The sequence below is a fragment of the Elephantulus edwardii genome, unplaced genomic scaffold (genome assembly GCF_000299155.1).
Source record: "Elephantulus edwardii isolate Elephantulus edwardi_28Jun2011 unplaced genomic scaffold, EleEdw1.0 scaffold00041, whole genome shotgun sequence".
NCBI classification, from domain to species: domain Eukaryota; kingdom Metazoa; phylum Chordata; class Mammalia; order Macroscelidea; family Macroscelididae; genus Elephantulus; species Elephantulus edwardii.
In genome coordinates, this window is record NW_006399791.1 from 11,546,817 (window position 1) to 11,552,928 (window position 6,112).

Below are 6,112 nucleotides of genomic sequence, written 5' to 3' on the forward strand. Positions count from 1 at the left end.
ACACCAATTACTGGGACTTTATTTTTTGTCAATTTCTTTAGTGCAGTTTGAGCTTCTTCCTTCATTACCATTGGTTCTCCATCAGATGCCACTTTCTGAAATGGTTCCATAACATTTAATTCCTTTCAGTACAGTAATTCTATTCATTCCTTCCATCTTGTTTTGATGCTTCCTTGCTCATTCAAGATTTTGTGCATGTTGTGTTGTTGTTTTTATGTGCCGTCGAGTCGCTTGCAACTCATAGCGACCCTATGTACAACAGCCCTAAACTCTGATCTGCCCTGTGCCAATCGCATTGCCTCTGACATGCCCATCCTGATTACCCCAGTCACTGAATGAATCCAATTCATAGAGGGCTTTCCCTTCCTGTGCTGTTCCTCCACCCTCCCAAGTATGATGTCCTTCTCCAAGAACAGGTCTCTCCTTACAACATGTCCAAAGTATGTTAGGCAGAGCCTCAGAATACTTGCCTCCAAGGAGCCACCCAGTTTAACCTTTTCCAGGATAAATCTGTTTGTTTTCCTAGCAGTCCATGGTATTCTCAATACTTTTCTCCAGCACCACAGCTCAAAGGCATCAATTCTCCTTCTATCCTCCTTGGTCATTGTCGAGCTCTCTGATGTATAACAAGTGATTGCGAAGACTGTGACTTGTACCAGATGCACTTTAGTCTCCAGAGACACACCATTGCTTTTCAGTTCTTTAGAGAGGTCCCTAACAGCAGGCTTTCCCATTGCAATGTGCCTTTTAATTTCCTGTCTACTGGTGCCAAATTCAAACCTAGAGTTGCTATAATCAAGGACGCTTTAGGCAGAATATTAAATGATACAGGAAGTATTAAAAGAATATGGAAGGAATATACTGAGTCAGTGTGTCAAAAGGAATTTGCAGATACAGAAGAATTTAATGAAATAACATATGAGCAAGAGCCTATGGTGATGAAAGAAGTTGAAGTTGCTTTGAAGGAAAGAGAAAAAAATAAGGCCCCAGAAATAGATGGTATACCAATTGACATATTTTAGCTAACAGATGCTGCCCTGGATATGCTCAACATGTTGTGCCAAGAAATCTGGAGAACAACCACTTGGCCAACTGACTGGAAGAGATCTATATTTGTTCCCATTCCAAAGAAGGGTGACCCAACAGAGTGTGGAAACTAGAGAACAATATCATTGATTTCACATGCAAGATTCTACTGAAGATTATCCAAAAACGATTGGAAGAGCACATCATCAAAGAATTGCCAAAAGTCCAGGCTGGGTTTAGAAGGGGTCGTGGTACTAGGGATATTGTAGCTGATGTTAGATGGATCTTAGCTGAAAGCAGGGAATACCAGAAGAATGTCTATCTATGTTTCATTGATTAAGCAAAGGCATTTGACTGTGTGAACCACAACAAACTGTGGCTGACTCTGAGAAGAATGGGAATCCCAGAACATTTAATCGTGCTAATGAGAAACCTATACTTGGACCAAGAGGCAGTCATCAAAACAAAGCAGGGTAACACCACATGGTTCAAAATTGGGAAGGGTGTATACCAGGGATATGTCCTGTCTCCATACCTTTTCAACCTGTATGCAGAGCAGATTTTCCGAGAGGATGGGCTCTATGAGGAGAATTGTGGCGTCAGGATTGGTGGAAGATCTATTAACAATCCGTGTTATGCAGATGATACAACCCTGCTTGCTGAAACTGAAGAGGACTTTATGCACTTGCTGCAGAGGGTCAAGGACTGCAGCCTTCAGTATGGACTGAGACTCAATGTCAAGAAGACAATGATTCTTACCATTGGACCAATTGGTGGCATCAGGATGGATGGCGAAGAGATTGAGATTATTCATAGCTTCAATTTGCTCGGCTCCACAGTCAACACTCTTGGCACCAGCAGCCAGGAAATAAAAAAATGTATTGGGATGGGAAAGTCTGCTGTTATGGACCTCTCCAAAGTACTGAAGAGCAATGGTGTCTCTCTGGAGACTAAGGTGAGTCTGATACAGGCCATGGTCTTAGCAATCACTTGCTATGCATCATAGAGTTGGACAATGACTAGGGAGGACAGAAGGAGAACTGATGCCTTTGAGCTGTGATGCTGGAGAAGAATATTAAATATACCATGGACTGCCAAGAAAACAAACAGATTCACCCTGGAGAGGGTTAAACCAAGCTACTCCTTGGAGGCAAGGATTCTAGGGCTTCGTCTGACATACTTTGGGCATGCTGCAAGGAGGGACATGTCCTTAGAGAGGGACATCATGCTTGGGAGAGTTGAGGGACGGTGCAAGAGAGGAAGACCCTCTATGAGGTGGATTGATTCGGTGACTGGGGTAATTGGGATGGGGTGTCGGAGGCAATGAGATAGGCACAGGATAGAGCAGGGTTTAGGGCTGTTGTGCATAGGTTCGCTATGAGTTGCAAATGACTCGACAGCACAACAACTGGTGCCAAGACTGTTGACTGTGGAGCCAAGCAAACTAAAGCTGTGAACAATCTCAATCTCTTCACCATCTATCCTGATGCTGCCAATTGGTCCAGTGGTGGGAATCTTTGTCTTCTTGACATTGAGCCTCAATCCATATTGGATGCTGCAGTCCTTGACCCTCTGCAACAATAGTGTCCATTAATACTGCAACTTGAGGCGTGAATTTGGTTTTTGGTTATTTCAGCTTGGGGTCATGGTGAACAGGCCCTTCCCTTTTTCTTTCCTATGAATCTCTCTGCACATTTCATTATAATGCTTTGCTCCACCTTCTCAAGCTTCCCTTTGAAATCTTCTGTTCATCTGTTGTCTTTTAGTTTAAATAAAACGTCTTTAATTATTTTTAATTCATTTTAACACAATGATTCATATATGTTGTGTTTTGTTCATATGCATTATTCATATGCAGTTTTATGTAATTAGTTACCATTGATTAATTCATTTTACAATCCCATCTCATCGAATCACCATTGCACGTTACCTATTTCTTCTTCCCCACAGTCCATCCCCTAATCTGTGCGTTCCGAGTGGGTCTTCTCCCTCCTTTTCCTGCTGCCCCTTTCTCTCCCTCCTGTTCCCTCTTTGAACAGTCATATATATCCTGTTCCTATTTACAAATTGTGATAGTCGTGTTGTGCTTTCATCCCTTTTCCCCAGGTTTATTCTCCCTTCTCCTGGCCCTTTACAGCGTTAATTGTCCATACATTCTATTTTTACTTGCCCATCTGCTCCCCTTCTGCACCTCCAGTTACATTCCTGTTGTCACAGTAGCAGTCTTACACAGCATTTGTCCTTTTGTGCCTGAGTTATTTTACTCAGTTTAATGCCCTCTTGAGTTATTCACATTGTGTAGTATTTTAGGAACTCTTCATGTTCTTTAATGCTGCATAGTATTGCGTTCATATCCTTTAATTAGCTATTTATTCCCTTTGTTTTGGGTTCACGATGGTTTACACAATTTTCAGAGTGTTTTCTGACATCCATTCTCCTCTTTTCTTTCTCCTCTGTTTTTGTTTTAACCTATTGTTTTCTTCATGGATGATACTCTTGAGGTCATTCACAATTCATCTGGTTCAGTCATTAGTGTTCAATGTCTCAAACCTGTTTTTCAGGAAGTCTTTAAACTTAAGCAGGATAAATTCAGGGTCTTTTGTATTTGCGTTCTTGTGGTCTTGTTTTAATTTTTTTCAACTTCAGTTTGAACTTACACATGAGTAATTGAATGTCTTTACACAGGCAGCCTCTTTCTTAAGTTTGTTTGATATATTGAGCTTTTCCAATGCTTCTTTCCACAGATGTAATCAATCTTATCCATAAGGTAAACTGTGTGCATAGTTATCGGTTGTGTAGTTTTTTAAAAAAAAGTATTTGAAAGGAAAGAATCATTAATTGTACAAAATTCAGTCATTTGATTTCCAGTGTATTTGTCATCAAGCCTATAATTTTCAATTATCAGCTCTATTTTCTTGTTCCCAAATTTTGTGTTAAAGTGTCCAATTAATATCCTTGAATCTTCAATACCTGTTTAATCAATTTCAGGCTTCAAACACTGGTAGAAAGCCTCAGTTTCCTCAACTTTGGCTTTAATTGTTGGTAGTTGTTGTGCTTTGATGTCACTGAGTTACGTATGACTCATTGGAACCCTATAAATAACAGATCTGAACACTGTCCTATCCTGTGCCATTCTCACAATCTCACTTGATCCCATTGCTGCAGCCACTGTATCACCCACCTGGTTGTAGGTCTTCTTCTCTTTTGCCGTTGTCCCTCTATCTTCCCAAGCATGATGTCCCTTTCCAATGAATTGTCTTTTCTAGATCAGTACCTAAAGTACGCAACAGAAAATTTTATCATCTTTGTCTCCAAGGAGCACTCTTCCTGCATCTGCTTTAAGACATAGCTGTTTGTTCTCTTGGCAGTCCATGGGGTATTCAGTACTCGTCTTCAACTCCACAATTCAAAAGCATTGATTTTTCTTCTTTCATACTTATTCACTGTACAGCTCTCAGCAGCACAACTTATTTTTTTAAATAATAGTTCTATTAACAGGTTAATCCTTTTATGTGTATGAGTAGTATCCTATGACTGACAGAGTTGTACTTCAGGATGGATCTTGAAATGGACTTTCTTACTATAAATGCAGCATCATTCATCATCAATTTTACATTTCTGGCATAATAGATCATATGACACAGTGGCCAATGTGTGATTGTATGACACTTCGGCTTGCCAATGTCTAGAAAGTAAATTTTTATGCTTTGCATTTCATTTTAGATAACTTACAATAATCTTAGATTTATACTTTGTACATTTCATATTTCATCTATTAATGGATGTTTGCAACTATTTCTCCTCAAATTTTAGTGTCTTCCAATCTGAGGGCTCTATCTCCAGTGTTATATCTAGCAGTATTCCACTATTGTTCATAGGGTTTTTGAAGACCTGTTATTATCCACTAGGTTTACCAGACTAAGCTACCAGATTTTAGAAGGAGTAGTCAACTGTCAGTAGATTTCAGACCATCATGGTTTAAATCTATTTGTATCCCTTCTCAGGAAAATCTTTAAGCCTTAGCACTATAACTTTTAAAACAGGAGTTTTAATGACACTTTGATAGTTTCCACATTCTGTTAGATCACCTTTCCTGGAAATTGGAATAAATATGGATCTCTTCCAGTCAGTTGGCCTGAAAGTTGTGCTCTAAGTTTCTTTGCATAGATTGATGAACTTATCCAAGGCTGCATCTGTTAACTGAAACTTGACAGACAGTATCCCATCAATTCCAGGGGCTTTATTTTGTTGCTAATACCTTCAGTGCAGTTTCAGCTTCTTCCCTCATTACCACTGGATACTTTCATATAGTACTTCCTGAAATTTTTCTGTGTCTGTCAATTGTTTTTGGTACAGTGACTCTATCTTCTTTCTCTGCTTTCTGGATCATCTTTCAATTACAGCTAACATCACCTTTAGTTATGGCTAATGTTGAGATGAATGGAAATTCCAGAAAACTTAATTGTGCTCATGCAAGATCTATTCCTTGACCAAGAGGCTGTTGTGCAAACAAAGCAAGGGTTTAAAATTAATAGATTACTTAGTTTTACATTAATCAAGGATTGCATCAGGGTTGTATCCACTCGCTTTACTTATCAATATATATCCTAAGCAAATTATTCAAGAAGCCTTCATAAGGTTTTAAAAAGAAGATGTAAACACAAAATAGATAATGCTTCCGTACTATGTTGAGTGCAATTATAACAACTTCATGGAAAAGCAACACATCTTGACACTTTAATTTCCTGCTTCCTGTGATCTCTTGATGGATGGAAAGGACCTCAGGGGAATTTCTTGAAAAACATCTCATCACAAGGTCTTGGTTTCAATATGTTGATAAAGTGCTTTTGACATAATACTATGCTTCTTGAATTAGATATTTCATGTCAGAATTGGCAATAGGTATTCCTCTGTGAGGAAGGAATATTAGAAGAGGATGATGATGAATTTGATTGGGAAATTGAACAGTCCCACTATGAGGAAGTAACAGAGAGTGAGTGGAATCCACAGTACCACTATGGATTTGGCAACTTACGATCTGGAGTATTTCAGCGGTTACAGGATGAATTGAGTGTTGTTATTGATA